This window comes from Lates calcarifer, linkage group LG16_LG22, assembly GCF_001640805.2.
Source record: "Lates calcarifer isolate ASB-BC8 linkage group LG16_LG22, TLL_Latcal_v3, whole genome shotgun sequence".
NCBI classification, from domain to species: domain Eukaryota; kingdom Metazoa; phylum Chordata; class Actinopteri; family Centropomidae; genus Lates; species Lates calcarifer.
Window position 1 is genome coordinate 1,475,599 of NC_066848.1, and position 18,500 is coordinate 1,494,098.

Here is an 18,500-nt window from a genome sequence, read left to right on the forward strand (position 1 = left end):
TAATTTAACCGTCTGAAGTCACAGAGGTGGAGATGTACGCAGATTTCTGTTGGTAAAGGAGGAAATCCAACCCCTCGATTCACTGGTTCAACAGCATGTCATGTTTGTCTGCTCCTGGTTATGTAATGATGGAAACAGAGGTGGCTGAGGGCTCTGATGAGGCTTATCAATGAAACAAAGAGCTGGGCCAAAGGGCCGAGTGCGGAGTATCTGGAAATGCCAAGTGGAAGTTGGAGGCAGGTATAAGACGATCAGCTCCGCTCATCTTTAATGCATCAGCCTTCTTCTTTGCGGGAGCAGGGCTGAGTCAGAGCCTTGTTTGAAGTCCTCTAACCTCATTAGGAATCCGTTCGCTGATGGGAAATCCGGTCTGCACATCTGTGAGGAGTATAAGAGCCTAAAGGAGGAGGTGTGGATGATTCTTTGATGTGTGCATCAAGGGGTTGTGTGTTTCTTGCCAGCAGAATGGTCCATTGTGACTGAAACCCAGAAAGACATGCACATAACATATAAAGCCTCGCTCCTGAAACTCAACAGATAAAAATCTTTTGTCAAATCAGAGACAGTTTTATCGCCCTGACCCTAACTCCCCTCTGCTTTTCCTCTTTCCTCCACTTAGTGATTTTTCCATGTGGGGTTCTTTCATCTGTGTGATTACAGCTACTGAAAGCCCGCTGCTGGCTGTCCGACATTTCAGCCAATTTCTTGCAACCAGCAATCAGACAGAGGAGGCCCGACGAGGACGTGACAGATTTTTATTAATTGTACAGGAGCTGGAAGAGTCTTATCCTCCGTCAACACACCATCAAAACACACCTCAGTTTGGCTACAGTTGTTCAATAATTGAGAAAATCTGCAGCAACAAAACTTTACACAACATCAAAGACAAGAAAACTGGTGCAAAGGTTTGCAAATACAATTTCAAAATCTGCAAAAAAAAAAACCCCTGACAAAATCACATAAGATCATGTTCAGTTTAAACAGCAGGTCAAACATAGTCCAGGGCTGGAGCGAGTGCAGGACAGACTTTACACCCTGCTTACAGTCTTCACAGCCGAGATCCAGGGGATAATATATCCTCTTTAAATAGTGTTTGTGCAGGAAATTGCTGGTCCATTCAGTGCAGCTGTATGTTAAAGATAAATGCTGAGTTTAATAGCAGCGATCACAGAGGTTTTCTTTGACCTTGGAAAGACGTTTATTGCTTTCCGTCCTTGCTCCTGTGTTTTAATAAAGTGACATTGACAATAATCCCCCCTCCCTCCAAGTTCTTTTCATCCTATAACCTGCTTAGATATTCACCTCACGCTGCTCTGACTGTACATCATTTCAAACTGAGTCTTAGTTTCTGTGGGAGGGATTACTTCTTTCACTGTAATTATCATGGCACATGTTGCAGAGCTTGATTTCTATTCAGAATCAATTTAAACGTTGGAGAAGATAATCTCAGCAGCACATCAGTCTGTCATGTTCTGTCAGCAGGCTTCGAGCTACCTGAGGGGATGCAAGCGACGCCTTAATGATCCTCTCTGCTGCTGACGATCAACCACACGTCCATCCTCCCATCGTGACTCAAATATATAACTTTCCTCAGGTTATTTCCCTCTGCAGCGGTGACAAGGTCAGTGATGTGTCCTGGACAGGTGCAACCTGGAGAGCAAATACACATTTCTCAATGGCAGACATTAGGTTTTCTAGTGTCTAAGTAAATAAATTGAACATATGTTGATTAGCAGCTTTATTTACGGCTTCATATAGCCGTAGAACCTGTAGGCAGCTTATTCTTTATTAATGATGTTCATCCAGTTCAAAGTTATGAATGAATTTTGGCAGACACCTCTGAAAAGAAGATTTTTTTAAAAGGAGTTTATAAAATAGTTTTTATATCAAGCTGGCGAGTACAGTAAACACTGTGCAGGTTAGTAATATTAGGATATATAATACATTATACTGTAGATATAGGTTTCATAAAATGAGCTGTTTCTATTTAAAGAAAGTCACACTTTCTTCTTGGCAACATGAATTATAGAAATACAGTCCACATACTACTAATTTAAAACAGCAAAGAAGTTTTGAAAGATCGCAACCAAATAACTGAGCAATAATCAATCAACCAAGTGATTAGAATGTCAATGCAAACACAAAAGAATATTCATCAAACATATAAGAGCCCAGCGTTCAAAAAAAAAAAAAGTATAAATAAGTAAACTTTATTTTTTTCCCTCACGAGTAAGCCAACTTCCCAACAAATGAATAAAAGATCTCCGGTAGGTTTTGGTTATTTAGCCAGCATTTTCTAAACGAGTAAACACTCTTCCCGTTCAAATTAATAACAGATCTTTGACAGAAAAAAATGTAAGCCCAAAATGGCCGACGCCGTTTTAGTTACTTCCGGTACCGAGCAGTTGACAACTTTGTGGACAAACAAGACAAACAGAGAAACCTGGGTTGAGTTTGTTATGTTGGCGAGGTTCGGAGTTGTTTGGAGGCCGACGTGGAAGAAGAGTAGCTCATGATATTTTTCATACTGACCGTGAACTGAACACGGAACCGGGGACAGGCACGGGGATCATTTGCAACCGACGCACTGCGCAACGCCTCTTCTTAAACGGTAGGTCGCCATCTTGTTTTTTTGTCCTCCATATTTAAAGTTGTTACTCGGGTACTCACATGCTAGAGACCAGCTAGCACAACATCTGAAATGTGACTGGGGTGTGAATCGACATGTATACCGAAAGAAAAACATTGGTTATGGCATCATTTGTTATTTAACTGTCAAATTGGGCAGAGGTAGCTTTTTCTTGTTTAAGCTTTTTAGGCTAAGCTAGCTAAACTACCTGCTAGCTATAGCACTATCAAAAACGAAACACTCCCTGCACTGGTAAAAGCTGATTGTAAAGATAGTTCACGCAGCAATTAAATTGCATTCACAAACATATTTGACATGGCAATAAACAATATTTAACGTGATTTTTACTGCATGTTATGTATTCTGTGTGAAGCAACTAAATTATAAATGCTACATATGCTAGCAAAACACTATCTTGATAATTGTATTCAGATCAAGTATAGGTTTATTCAGATCTCTCTTTATTAACATTCATTTATATGAGTTCACTGACACTGTGGAAAGAGAAGAGCTGGAGGGATGGACATGTGCAGGCACCTCCAACGAGCTTATTATAACTTCACAACTTTCTCAAGTCCTCATATTGGTTTTGACCTTTTGCTCGTCATCTTAGACACCATTAGTGCCTAACCTTTGAAAGCCTCTCATTATATTGTGTTTCTCTGTACCATGCTCGTAGCATGTGCTCCTCCTGTACGAGAGTTGTGGTCACCCTGTCTTTAAAGCTGATATTTTGGAAAATATACTTGTCAGGTTTTACGCTGGCGTGATGGTGTTGGACTTTTCTTTAGCCATGCTGGCAGTGTGACTCTTTCTATAGCAGTTTTATTCACTCTGTCTGTGTTGCTATCCACCACTTTGTATCTCAACACTTTTTAGATGGATTGCTTTGAATTTTTGTGCAGACATCATGTTCCAAAGAGAATGAACTCTTGATTTGTTGTCTAGCTCCACAGTGAGGTTGACAGTTTTAGGTACCAGTCTTAGAGTGAAGCTAAGTACATGCCCACTATAATTAAGGCTAAAGTTGAGGTTTCCCCTGTTGTCTCGTCTGCTTCTGGATAAAAGTTTAAAGATCTGATTCTCTCAGGTCAACACTTGATCTTTTTATGGATGATACAGATAAGACTTACTACTTTTGTTAACCTGCTTACCTGCCTGCAAACTGTGTCAACAATTACATTCTTTATTTAACAGTGATGCTTTCATCCATTATAGATAACAGTGGGCAAATCTATGAGCCTTTGCCTCGATGTGCAATTATAAAATACCACATCATTTAAAATCACAGCTTCAACAGAAAAGAGCCATTTATTGCTCTTATTATTGTGAAGCTAATTATTGTGAATCACTTCAGTAAAAGCTGCGTCTGACCTCCCAGATGTGATCGCTTCATCATCAGTTTAATCATGTCTGATGACCGTGTGTGTGGGAGAACCAGTGCATCTCTGTGGATGCAGAATATGTGATAATGGTGTGTAATTTAAATGTGACATTATGCATATTTATGATGTGATCCTGTATCCACATCAATACCATATTTTTATACGTCAAAACAATCTCACACAGTTTGTCACAACTGGAAAAAACGAATTTGCTGTGATTGGAAAACTGGGGAGCATCATTCCACCCTGGCTGTGCACAAAATGATGTGAGCTTTATTTAATGCCACCAGCAGTTACGCTTGACTCCCACATTGGTTTCAAACACGGCGGAGGCGGACAGCCTGCCTGCTTAAGCAAATTATTCTAAGCAAATATCAATTGACACAGAAAATGTGACGAGATCGATGCCATGCTCCACTCTCTGTCATGGCTGCAGAGGGATGGGTGTGACTGCAAATGTCGAGGACAGAATAACTCACAGACACACAGGTGTTTTATATCTTTTGGAAAAAATATAAAAATAAGGTTTATCCTTCTGAAAGAATCTCCCTAATTTAAAAAAATACACTTCACATAAAGGAAAGCTGGAAGTACAAACATCTACTGGGGGTATTTTTAGTGAAGTGCTGCTACAAATCCCCAATTCACCAAGCACAACTGCTTCACACCAAACAGTCAGTAACAGCCACCATGGGCCAAGTGAGGCAGCACAATCTGTTCCACAGGAAGGTTTACAGGGAAATGCCATCAACGGTGAACTGGAACCACTGACGCGTTGAGTCCAGCTGCTGTGCAGATCAGAGGAGTCAGGAGATTACAGGCGTCTGGAATTAGGAGGATGTTTAAAAAGGGAAGTGGGTGAAAATAAGAAGATTTGGTTGGAGACTTCTCCTTCAGCCAGTTTTTTTAAAAGGAGAGAGGTTAATTATTTCAGGGTTAGGACTCAATTCAAGGATCAGCGAGCCCATAGCATCGATCAGACATCGCACATATTGTAACGGCCCTCACAAGGAAGTGTGGAGACGTCAGCTTAATTACAATAAAACAAAAACCCAAACTTTTTCTCTGTGCTAGCCACGACCCTCATTGACTCACTTTTAATATATCACTTTATGGTGATCAGTATGTGTTATTTTTCATCTAAATGTGTGGTTGAGCTCAAGAATAAAAATGTCAAATGATATGATGTGTTGAATCAGCAGATGATATCGTCTTATATCTATCGCTGGCTCACTTGAAAGGAATGTGCATATGGACCTGTATTTATTCATTTAAAACCAAACTATGGCCAGATTTAATTCAGACTATATTTCTTGCAACATTTCATGCAGTCAGTTAAATGAAAAGTTCAACATTTTGGGAAATATTGGCATTTTCTTGCTGGGAATTAAATGAGACAATCAACACCACTCTCATGCTTTTAGAGCCAGGAGCTTAGTATAAAGGCCAGAAGCAAAAAACTCAATTAACTCAAAGGTTAACAAATTTTAAAACCAGTCTTTATGCTAAGCTAATCGCCTCCTGGCTCCAGCTACAAACACAGATGTGAGAGTGGTATCAATCTAATTCTCAGCAACAAAGCAAATAAGCATAACTCACATGTTGCCATAATACTGCATCATGAGCCCAGTCTGTAGAGCTGTGTGTGAGCTACAGCTACAGGAATGGATCACTTCCTGTTTGTGTGTAATTTGTGTGTTTTTCTGAAGCTGCATCTCTAACTCTCACAAAAGACGAAGGTCTTTAAAGATAATTCCTATTTATATCCTGACATTCATTGTCGATATATAACTGAGTTGACATGTGGCCTCACAGCTGCACAATCATGTTGTTTATGCAAGATAATCAATGATTTGACATTTGAAAAAGCAGCGTGCGGTGCATGATGATAACTGCTGCTAATGTCTTAGCCGTGTTTCATGTATAATCAATAAGAGCCTCTGTCTCCTCTGTGAGGGTTTGTTCTGAGCAGACAGGCTATTGATTGGAACACATTCATTATCCTGATGGCCGGCTGCAAAACATTTACTGTCTGTTGTAATCTGAGGATTGTGCCGCTGCTACTGCTACATTAAAGCCCCGCAGTGTAACAAAGCATCCACTTGTATGAGCAGCTACACCGCAGCATGAGATAATGGATGGTCATAAATCTCCTGCGACTCTAAATATGTATCATGTAACAGACTTCCTGTATATATACACCCTTTAATGTATGTATGACGTGCTCAGTGTTAAAGCAAAACGACAACAATGTTAGCTCTCCTCTTTGCTGTACAGGTGTTTGACTGTGGACAGGTGTGTTTTAATCGCTCCGGCATCTTCTCTCGTCGTAGATCAGGTCCCAGTAAGATGTCAGGGCTTCACAACGTTACCTTAGCACAGATCGATGGTGTAGTTTGTCGGCTTTAGATGGAGGTAAAAGGTGACCAACTGGTCATTTCATTTAGCTCTGAGCTCTTCTACAAAAGCCTTTCTTCTTAGAAAGTTAGTGAGAGTTTAAAAGAGTGTGAGTAGAAACACAACGAGGCTGTAAAGGTGGACTGGTGAGTAGATGGGTTTTCATGTTAACGTCCCCGACAACCTCTGTAGTCTCATTTAGACACTCGTTAGCAACCGCCTTTTTTAAGACACGTAAAAGCTTCAAACATCAGGAGTGGGGGATTTACTGACCCATTTTATGTCGGAGAATAAAACCTGAAAATGTCTTGAGCTTATTTCAGACATTTAACCAAAAACGAACTGACTTTTGGACGAGGGAACAGGAAGTGCTAACATGCTAACTTACTTCCAGGTTTTAGGCTCATTCCTGCAGCTCTCTATGGGTCTATAGTCTTCAGTGTGTGTCCATTATCTTCCTCTGCAAGTTGTCTTGATTTGAAGGAGACATGTTAGTGAGTGTGGAAGTGGTGGACAGGTTTGGGTTGTGTGTGTGAGGAGAGTACAGTATCTTAAGGACAAGGTCAGTGAGGAAGACACAGCAGGAAGAGGAGAGAGCACAGCAAGAGAGACAAATCGAACAGGCGAAAGTGTGAGTCCTGCACACAAACATTTATCCACAGCTCTGTTATTCCGCCGTCAGGCTCACGCTGAGGCCTGAGATGTCACGCCGGGTGCAATACTGGTGCTACGACAGCCTTTAGCAGCAAAGCAAGAGACAGCTCAGCCTCACGTGCCATTTTTTAGCACCGTAGGTGGGAACTGCGGTCAGTGACAGCTGGATAGATTTTTCATCTGCATTAATTACTCCCCCTTTTCTCAGCCTGTGAGCTGAAGTCTAGCCTTCTCTCACTCCTCTCCCTCCCCTCTCCTCCCATGATCCCTCACCCTTCATCACACTCTAGTGGAGGTGGTAATCGGCGCAAGCAGAGCAAGGCGCCACTGAGACAAATGAGGGGGAATTGTTGCTTGTAGCTGCCTCCTTCACACTTCTAATGAGCACAGACGCACACATACACACTGCACCTGTCTGAAGAGGATTGTTTATGGTGCCTTTGCCCGTTGTACCGTAGTCTCTCTGCACAGGCAAGATGTCGAAACCATGGTGAGGTGAGGGGAGGTTATTTTTAGCAGCTTTGCGTCTGAAGGCATGTGACGATGCATGAGACTGTTTAATCTGTTTTAGATGTAGATCAGGTGATCAAGGTGGATATAAAGGTTTCTATTTTTGGGACCAAGTGACTGAGAAGGAGGCAGAAAATGGGCAGTAAGCAGAGCGAGTTGCTGCTGAAGGTGCCAGCCTGTGTTTGCACTGCAGGGCACTGGCAGCTGATCCCTGCAGCGCCTGCAAATCGATAACAGAACGCCTCTCCACCAGCAGCCCGCCTGAGAAGTGTTGAGCTGACAAGCCAGAGCTCTGTTTACACACAGGATGTTGTGCCTCTCTGCTGCAGCCTCATCTGAAACGTTCATAATGACTTACACTGTTGACCAACTGGTGTCTCGCCACCTGTGAGTGTTTCTGCTGCAGGATCGCTGAAGATGCACAGTTTTCTCTGGTGCTGTTTGTTCGTTTTATGAACTTATGTTCAAGTTTCTGGCCCAGAATTTTGTCATTGGAAGCAGATTCGATTGCTCAAGGTGAAGATTGTTCTTCACACAGACATAAAGTTGGTGTCTTTTATTTTTTAAATCTTTTTTGACCTTTATAACTTTAGGGAAGTGTGCCATGCTCTATCTGTTCTCCAGAGAGTGGTTAGGTGCAGCTGTAAGACCTTATGGCATCTCCCCTTGAACGGTCAGTCACTCCCACACCTCTGTGTGAACCTTTGACCCGCTGCTGTTGAACCCATCACTCCTGAATTACCTCTGTTCAGCTGAATCCCCAGCAGAGAGGAATCAGCCCGGCTCTAATTAAATGATCCTATCTCCTCCTGCGGTTCTCTTGGCAGTGCTGCTGACAGACCGCTAAAGAGGTTGTTCCAGGCTTTAAAGTGGACTGGAACATTGCTCTGTTGTTTTAAAAACCTTTACCCACTTTCACCCATTGTAGAAAATGCTCACACACAAAACTGAATCATACAGAAAAGATAAAAGAAGCAGAGCCTGGGAACAACATCTATCTTAATGATAAAACTCTCCCTCCACTGGGAGAACACTTTAAAATCACATCGCTTTAACATTTATTATTATTCTTCCCTTTGATGTGTGAAAGGCTCTGAGAATAAAATGTCAGCATGAATACCAGTGAATGATTGCCCACAGTGTTGACACAGTTCAAAAGCAAGCTATTTAACATGACCCTAATTACAGTCTACCCAGTCTTTGGTTTGATGAGATATTTTTTCCACCACGCTTTCATGAAATTGCTTTAGAGGTAATACATCAAAGTGTTTTTTCATGCCTCTAGAAGGCTTTTGTTTCAGCTGTTCTCTGGAAACTCCTACTGAGTATGTTTGCTTCAATTGTCATTTTAAATTCAATTAAATTTTAAATTCATTGCTTGTTTTTCTCTTCGCTCAAATCTATCAATCCATTATAATCATGTGTGTAATATGCAATAAACCAATCAGAGTGTGAGCTGTGAAAAGGCAGGTGTGCTTGCACCTTGGTTTCTTCTGTCAGCTGATCTCTTTCCAACCCTGTCCTCTTCAAATTACATTACATAAATGACTGTATATACTATAAATTTTGCAGACTGCTGTTTGAAAAAGAACTGATATAATATTTGACACCTTCACAATCTTATTAAATGAATTTTTACAGGCAGGGTTCAGTTCAAGACACTGGGCCCAACACTTCAATACATTCACAAGAGAAGCTTGGAACCAAATCAGTCACAGCCGCCACAACTCACATGAAATATTTCTTCATCTTCCCTGCAAATAAGAGACATCAGCTTAATAGAAGCAGCACATAGTCACAAAGGGTTAACGTCTGTTTATTTTCTATCCTCTTGCTTTAATTGCACGGACAGTTTGCCATCATAAAACACAGATTGAACTGTTGTGATGCGTGTGAATAATGTATTTCCCAGATGAAATATTGTGGCGCTGCAGTATGTGTGTAGGATGTGTGGGAGGGAGATTGACAGGTGAAAATAACACTTATAATAACAGGGAAATGACAGGCTGTGATAACCCGAGTCAGTCTTTTGTATGTGTCAGTGCAGTGATTTCATTTCACATTTCCACTGGCATATGAAATATTATATTTCATATTTCATCTTCACAGCTTTTGACATTCAAACAGTGAAAATGTAAAAATCATTTCAGCGAATGGACCAAGTCTGAAAATAAAAACAAAGAATAAGGACAATTAAAGTAGTGGTCACCATGGGAGCCAGACATTTAATTTGTTTGTGTCCTACTTTTCAACTTCTTCTTTTGCTCTTCCTGCTGTGAAAGTCTGAGATTTAGAGAAAGAAAAAAAGTAGAATTGATTGCCATCTCCAGCTCAGCTTTTTGAAGCAACCTAACAATGTTCAAAAGGCAGCTGTGATTAAAAGCAGCTGCCACCAGACCTCCTCTTATTCCTGTCATATCTGAGGCCCCGTCTTTCCTCTTTCTGGCTTTAAAATCTGGCATGGAAGCTGCCACACTCGGGTGGTCGCTCGTGTTGCATTTAAATGAGGTGTGTGACAATCGCTGCAAAGTCCAGACCTGGGCAGGGATTTATAATGACAGTCTGAGTCAGCACACCCGACTCTGAACCTTTCAGGGGATTTGACAAAGTTCATTTTTGTTGAGGACGTCGTTTTTTACAAGCACTGGACATGTAATTGCAGTGGAGGTGAAGTGTGTTTTATTAGAGCTGGACCTTGAGAGTTTGGGGGCTTTTATGACACGTCACATGATGAGAGTAAAACCTGATGACGCACAGGAAAAGCTTTAAAATGTACTGTTTACTTTGAGGCAACCATCTGTTTTTTTTTTTTTCTGCACATTTTGCATTAAAAATGTTAGTTAATTTTAAATCAGAGCAGAGTGTGGAGTTTGTAGGTGCAGGTAAACCAGGGGGTACTTGCTCTAGCAAACGTTGCATTCAAAGGCAGTTTAAAGATCAGTTAAGTCAGAGAATGATGGTAAAGAGTCTGAGGAGTGTTAATCTATGGAACACGTTTCAGTCGTCCATCTCGTGTGTTTGACGGAGATGATAGCGTTTGATTTGATGGATTAAATCATGATCCAAAGCAATAAAGCAATAAATGTCCAACAGATTTCTCCAACAATAAAGAAAACAAGGGCGGAAACATGTGCAGGTCATTATATTCAGGTGAAACTCCCCGTCAGATTCACTGTAGATTTATGATTGAGTGGCTGAGTGTCTGTTCTTTGCCCTTTAAAGACAGGCCAATGTTGAGATTGGTGTCACCTGTCAGGGGTGATTAATGAGGGCACAGGCTGATGCCTGCTGTGGGTCCAAATGATAGATTAAAACATCATTTACAGGGTGCGCAGGCTGCACTACTTTCTTGCTGTCACAAGTCACGTCACCATCACTTTTTTAATAACGTTTAAACTATAATCTTAAGAGGATTTTTGTCATTGGGCGTCTGGTTCTTAAGTAATCAGGAATCAGAGATGGAGGGTGCGACAGAAATAATAACTGAGCTGATGTAAGAGTCTATATGATGCATATATGTCTCAGCTTTGTGTTTCAGTTGCTGGTCTTCTATTTTAATCAATGCTGCCTCTACATAGGCAGTGTACCAGCTTGTATTTTACTATACACATGAAACCAATGGGACTTGGAGTGTGCGTTCAGCCTCAGGTGCCTGAACGCATCCTGTCCAGATACAGATGTAGGACTGAAGCGGCTCGCGTCCTGTGTAAACATGGTGTAAGTTACTGCCAGATAAAGTGTTCTGACATCCCACTTTTCCTGTCTGTTTCACTGCATGTATTTCTCAATAAGATCCCGTCCACCGCGCTGGATTTAGTGCTCAGCTGACAGCCTGATGACGGCACCTCCGGCAGCAGACATGTTTCTATCCCTTAATTTATCCGAGGTGTGCAAATCACCCTAAAGTGACCGAGCCATTTGGGTTGCGCAGAGCTCAGGAGGTCATCTCTTAAATGCGTCATAGCTCTGCAGAATAGCGACGTACGCTCGAGATATCTCGCCGCCTCACCTCGTGCACACCATCCCAGAGGGTTGTGCCATCTGTCATCTCTCATTTCTCTTTCTGCCACGACGCTGGAGCAGAAGTAGAAGCTGAACCTCAGGTGGATAGACGAGGATTTGTTGTTTGAAAAGCAGTTTAGATAATTGATTGTCCGTGTTTTTGTCATCGCCTCCCTCGGGTGCAGCCCTCCCTGACAGCTCTCCCAGAGAAATGAGAACGCTTTGAAAATGCTTGTCGTCATTACACACTACTCTGCCTCTTAAAGAGCATGTGAGGAGAATCATACCAGAGAGGAGAGGATGAAACCCCTCCAGACTCAGGCTGCACCTTTGTCTCGCTTTCTAAACATGGAAAAGGCGAGATAAGTTTCAACAAAGCATTCATAATTCAGCAAACAAAAACAGGCCTAATGTGGGTAGTAATTAGTAGTAGTAATTGACTGGTAAAACATACAAATCTCGCTCAGCAGGGGCTCGGGCCTCAAGGCGGCTGCTCATCATGAAATTACAGTGCGTCAAATCTGAAGAAACCCCGCAGCTATTTCACAGGCAACTGAGCATCTGTGTTAACATACATTGGTATTTTCTCTTGGATTAGAATTCAACAAAGCTGCTGCATTTCTATTTACGTGTCTCAGGATTAACGAGGGTTAAAGACTGAATTAATCATCCGCTAGTTTTTTTTGTACATCTTCCTTTCAGGTCATCTCAGGGTAAATCCGAGCGTCTGGCTCTGTTAGGATAATGTGTCTAACTGTTATCTGCTAACAAAAGGTTGGCAGTTCAGTCCAGCTCTTTCATCGTCTCACTCAAGATCAGTGCTTTCCAAGCCAGATTCAGGCTGACGGCTTTTCATACAAATCAAACTTCAAACAGCTCTCCCCTCATTTGCCCTCCTCCTTCTGTTTGACTCAGCCACTGCCGCTGCTGTAGAGACTCTCAGCTGCTCGGCCTTCGTCCTGGCAACAACCCAGCACTGACGAAGTCCCTTTGATTACTTCTTTTTTTTGAGAGTAGAGATTCACTGGTGCAGACAAATATCTGTAATTCCACCCACATTCCCCTGCTTCCACCTGTCGATGATAAACATCTATGCTGGATGATTCTTGAAATGTGCATCCAGGGGGAAATGTATTTGCTGTGTTTTCTCGCTGTCATGCTGAAATCATGTTTTTGTATTTGAATCTTTTACTAACTTGTCAGATATCATGTCTTGTTGGGTTACCACACAAAATATGATAATGGTGCATATTCTCAGACAGTCTTTCCTCAAAGATAGTGTAGATAGTGTAGAACACTGAAGGAATCCCAACTTAAAAACAAGCTGATAATCTAGAAACAAGCTAAGCTAATGTTAGCAGGAGCTCAGCTAACAGCCTGCAGCCCAGACTGACGTCCTCTGTCTGCAGAAAAGCTTTATTCAGTGTGTTTTCCAGTTTTAATCATGAGGTCTACTTGCTTTTGAGAGGAGGAGACCACTGAGGATAATTTGACTCCTGGTAAAAAAATCCTGAACAACACGCAATGACTTGTATGAGTTGTTTAACAATGCAAAAAATAACTCCCGCAAGCAAAGACAATTTATCAGAAGCCCTTCTAAGTTAGCATGTTAGCATGTTAGCACTTCCTGTTCCCTCGTTCCAAAGTCAATGTGTTTCTGGTTAAATGTCTGAAATAAGGTCTGTGGTTTTAACACAAGCTCAAGACATTTTCAGGTTTTATTCTCCGACATAAAATGGGTCAGTAAATCCCCCACTCCTGATGTTTGAAGCTTTTACGTGTCTTAAAAAAGGCGGTTGCTAACGAGTGTCTAAATGAGACTACAGAGGTTGTCGGGGACGTTAACCTCACCAGTCCACCTTTACAGCCTCGTTGTGTTTCTACTCACGCTCTTTCAAACTCTCACTAACTTTCTAAGAAGAAAGGCTTTTGTAGAAGAGCTCAGAGCTAAATGAAATGACCAGTTGGAAGCTTAGTGGTGGAGACGTTGACGTCATGTGACCGTGGTGTAGTTGGTTTATAGCCTAACATTAGCTTTTTACCTCTGGAGGTTGTATCGTCAGTTTCGGAAAGTTACAGAAATGAACAATTATCTCAGATTTAGGAGGCAGGTTACTGAATTTCTACATCGCTGGTTGTGAGGGTAAAGTTGGCATGACCCATATTCAGAGCGGCTATAAATATGAGAAGACCCAGGTTTAAAATATAATCTGAATTTCCCTTTAGAGGGGGAATAATCCTCACTTATTAAACCATCAATCAGAGAATCTAAGATGGGTAACGATACATTATCCTGGAAGCTGGGTGATTTATGACACCGGAGTCATCGAGGGACAGCTGGGAAGGCGGGAACTGGGAGTCGTAGCTGAACCGGAGTTTGTAACCTCCAACCACTGCAGTCTCATTGTTGCTATGGATACACAGGTTGATGGACGACCTTGGAGTGATGCTCCCTCCCTTTTAAGTTTAAAGCGGTTAATTGAATTTAGCCCTGTGGTTAATGCCATTCCCCCTCGTCCTATAGCAAATGACCTTTTATAAAGCAGAGCAGAGGGAATCCATGATGATATCCTACGGCTCTCTGAGTTAGCATGGGGTGAAGCCATACAGTGAAACATTTAATCACTTCAATGCATTTATGATCACCCATCGCTCACAGAAGGTCAGGGTTATTCTCAACTGGGGTTTTGCAAATGTTCAAGTCTCAGAAAATTAGAAATTAAGGTTTCAGGATGTTGAGAATAAAAAGATACCCAGATGGATCAGGCTGATCTGGATGGTCAGTGGATATTTCATGACGGTTGTAGACTCAAAAATGTTCAAAAGAGTCCAGAGAAAAAGAAAAAATGAGCTACCACTGAACAGTACCACTGAATGATAAATGGTGGATAGCAAAGGTTGCCCAAGTTGGTTCAAACAAGAAGAAAACACAATCAGCTGAAAAAGTTTTCTGTTTTTACCGGTTTTTCTCTGCAAACTACTGAACGATGCTGTAATCGGGCATCAAGAGCGATACTTTTTATTCTTATTAGCTCTGTTATCGCTCTTGTTTTATGGTTATAAATGAGTCCGTCAGCTGTGATAAAAATCTTAAACAGAGCAGCCGTTTCTCCTGATTATCAGGATATGATGTATTAGTCCTTGCATGGTGGTTTGCTTCGCTTCTACAGTAACAATGATAAGATCCTGTGTCCAAACTAAACTCCCACACTGCTTTGTGACTTTTCCTGCCCATGTAACCTTTGCTGTGTCGTTATTGATCGATGGTTATTTGTATGCAAGGCCACAACAGACAGTCAGACACCGAACACCTGACTTCAATCTCAATCAGCATGATTACATGCGCAGATGCTGACGTCATGAAAAGTCACAAAGGACTGAAACACCAGCAGCAGTTGAGGAGGTTTTATTGCTGACCCACAATTATTATGGGTTGATTTAATAAGGAAGGTACAGGAGAATGAAAGTTCTATCATCTGTTAATGATAAGTGACGTTATCATTAAAGAAAATACAGAGTTTTATCTATTGTAGCTTCTACAGATGAAGATAAAGGCAATAGAATAATGATTCTCCATGGTAAAGATCTTTTTTATTACTATTATTATTTTTTTCCTTATCTCACCATTGCGTTATATCAGGAGCCTTCAGCTTCAACCAGGAAATAGTTATAATTTTCTTTGAGCAGAATTCTCAATGAATAGATCAAATCTCTATCCATCCTGTTATCAGGGAATATATTCAGTATAGAGAGTGGGCTTTTAAAGGAATTGTTTTTTAGTGGATAACAACAGCTATCAAAAATAAATTTGTTCACATATAAAAGATAGAATTACTAATTACTGGGTCATAGGTGCTCCTGAGAAGCTCGTTAAGGCATCATAATAAACTGTGCAGTAAGAAAAAACAAGCAAAGTTTGGATTATTCACACATTTCTAGAGGATATATCTTGTTATGATCATGTGGTATGCTGAATACAGGTTATTATTCAAAATATTTAGATGATCAATTAATGTGCAGCTGATCAGTGGTGCTGCACTACACAGATTTGACCACTAGATGGTGCATGAGGTTAAATAATCAACACCATCCTGCAGCCTTATAAACGTGCCTATTTCCCAGGAAGGTTTTCTCACTGTGATACATTAACTCCCTTTGAATTTTTGACCACTTTTTGAAGTCGGAGAACTTCATATAACTTAACACGCTGAAGGCAACCAACACTTCAAACACTGAAAAACTCGGTTTGACAGCTCAGTCTTCTTTGAAGAGCTTTCCTTGATCTCATCATCTCGAAACAAGGAGCTTAACTCGTCTGTTCTTTTTGGAGACCAAATTTTCTGACAGAAAGCACATTATGGCTTCATCACAGTCACAGAGGAAGACCTGTCAAAAGGATGAGATACGTCAAATGTTAGCTCTGTGTCTTTAATGCATTAATGCACACATAGACACACATTAAAAAACACACAAACTTGCTGCAGTAGCCAGGCTCGAGCTGTGAACTCTGACCGCTTAAGACCAAACAAAAACTTTCCGCATGGCTTGCTAAGTCAGCGCAATTGGTTTAGATGTGAAACAATAGGTTTTCATGTGTGATTACAGAGGAGATTTCAAAAACAACATCATTTCAGCCGCGTCCACCGATGAGATCTCAGTCATATGGCGGCTGTATTGTGACTGCTCCACTTTCTGAGTAGTTAAACTCTTCTAATAAGGTTTATGTAATTTAGAAAAGCTGACTTGGATCGGATCATTTTAGGGCTTTAATGGATCAGTTAGCATGCAAGGGCTAAGCTGCTGGAATATTCCCTCATAATTTTCTGTATTAGTGCCAGCCAGGGGCCCTTCTTAATACAAACACAGGGTCCAGAACTTGAGCTGTTTTGTCCAAAATTGTTAAACGCTATGAAATAATCAACATTAATGCTTAGATATGTTCAATATCTGAGGAATGGTGGTCTAATGTTTATATTTTGTCTCTTTTAACATCAGTTTCCATCAAGAAAAATAGGAGGAATCTTTCTTTTTCAGTTCTGTATTTCTGTTATGTTTCTGTCAGGAATAGGAAATAGACTTTTGGTGCTGCCTTTTATCCACAGTGCTTCTATTTTACAACATTTGTGGAGATCTGAGCAATAAAAAATAAGGCCCAGAAAGAGTCCATATCATCCTCCTGTGCTGAGACACTTATTAACTCTCAGTGTTTTGGAGTTTGGTGCCATGTGGAGACAAAGTTCACAGCTGTGATTTCATGCCAGCACACAGGGATGATAATATAGTCAGTGATGGCAGGCTGCCACCCAGTGGTTCCATACATTACAAGAAAACACACAACACAGATACTGTATCTGTAAGAATTAGATTTCAGAGTTAATTCATGGACCAAAACAAAAGCTGACTCTTTATTTCTGCTCTTCCTGCAAATCAGAAATAGGCTTTTGACATTGTGTTTTGTTTGGAGAGACTCAGACCACAACCTTCCTTTTTCCTTTCTTCTGTTTCGACTCCAAGTGGTTAAGGATAAAGGGTTGATAGATGAGAGTAAGCGTTACCAAGCTAGCTTCCTCTGTGTGTGACGTAAAGCTTTACGCTGTTAATGCAAGTGTTACACTCTTCTCGAGGGAGATCTTTCCTGCTCGAGTTGCAAAGAGGAAGAACAGGTGTGAAATGATTCTGAAGCTGTTATTTAAAGTAAAATAGCGTCAGAATATTTATTTAAAAATGTCATAAAAACAGCTCTTACTCTCAGTGTTTATATATATATATATATATATATATATATATATATATATATATATATATATATATATATATATATATATATATATATATGTATATATTACCTTTTCTAATTTTGCTGCTGCAACGCTCTAAAAATCTGTTGAATACCGACAAAGTCAGACACCAGTAAGTGTGTGTTTTCTTTTAATATTTAGAGACAAAAACATTTTGCAATCTGCTTAGTTTTATAACACTTATAAAAAAGCAGTCAGGTAATGATGGAGACTTGGAAAAAGTCCTTTAAAGTGTATTTAATGTTCAGTAACAAGCTGTCCAACCTACATTTGTTACTGTGGTGTAATCAGTTAAAACCACACAGCGATCGTATAAACATTTGTTCATTCATTTAATTTTCCTCGGCAGTGTGTGTGTCAGGGCCACCGCTGCTCGTGGACGCCCCCCATGGCATGTGACATGTTTGGTGACCGCGTCTGACGGGACGCTAATGATCAACTGGCACGCAAGCGGGTCGTTAGCTGGTCGGACGAATTAGCAGGTTGCATGCAAAGGACTTGGGATCAGGCCAGACCGCAAAATAGACGAGTCATTTTCATTCTTCGTCTCGCTGCCTCGGGTCCCAACACAGATAATGTCGTCAGTAAAACTAACAGTCCACATATCTGATTTAATTTACAGTAAAAAAAATTATCTAAAACTCAACATTATGCGATGCTTTTCAGTCTCATCTTCCTGTTTCGTCAGCCATTTAACCACCCAAACATCCACTCTGACCTCTGACCTGATCCTGAGACGAAGGATGGAAGTTGTGCAACTGATCAGCTTAAGATCTATGAGAAATGTTGATCTCTGTTGTCATCTACAAGCTTTGATCGCCCAAACACTTCCACTCAATTGTCACAACTGTTTGACCTGTCTAACGACGAGACAAACGCCACAGAAAATGGATGTTTTAGTGTAAAATAGATCCCCGTGTGGGATCATTTTTAACCACCATGACACAGATTAATCTCACTACACAAAGGAGATCTTGGTCCCAGGACAGCTGAGGACAATTCAGCACCTTCACACTCCAGGAATGTTCCAGTCAAGGCAGATCTGGGTGGTCTGGAGATCATGCCAACAAAAGGAGAAATCCTCTTAATGAAATGTAATCTGTGATTGTTAAAGCTCTTTTTGTT

The 18,500-nt window shown here is 40.9% G+C and overlaps 1 protein-coding gene across 1 annotated transcript in view; it reads left to right on the forward strand.

Moving 5' to 3' along the window:
• The first annotated feature begins 2,380 nt into the window (after positions 1-2,380).
• Positions 2,381-18,500, forward strand: part of LOC108886284 (regulator of microtubule dynamics protein 2) — a 75,273-nt gene continuing 59,153 nt past the window's right edge. The window contains exon 1 of the mRNA XM_018681057.2: positions 2,381-2,611. The gene's annotated coding sequence lies outside the window, so the exon portion shown is untranslated. The remainder of the gene's footprint in view (positions 2,612-18,500) is intronic.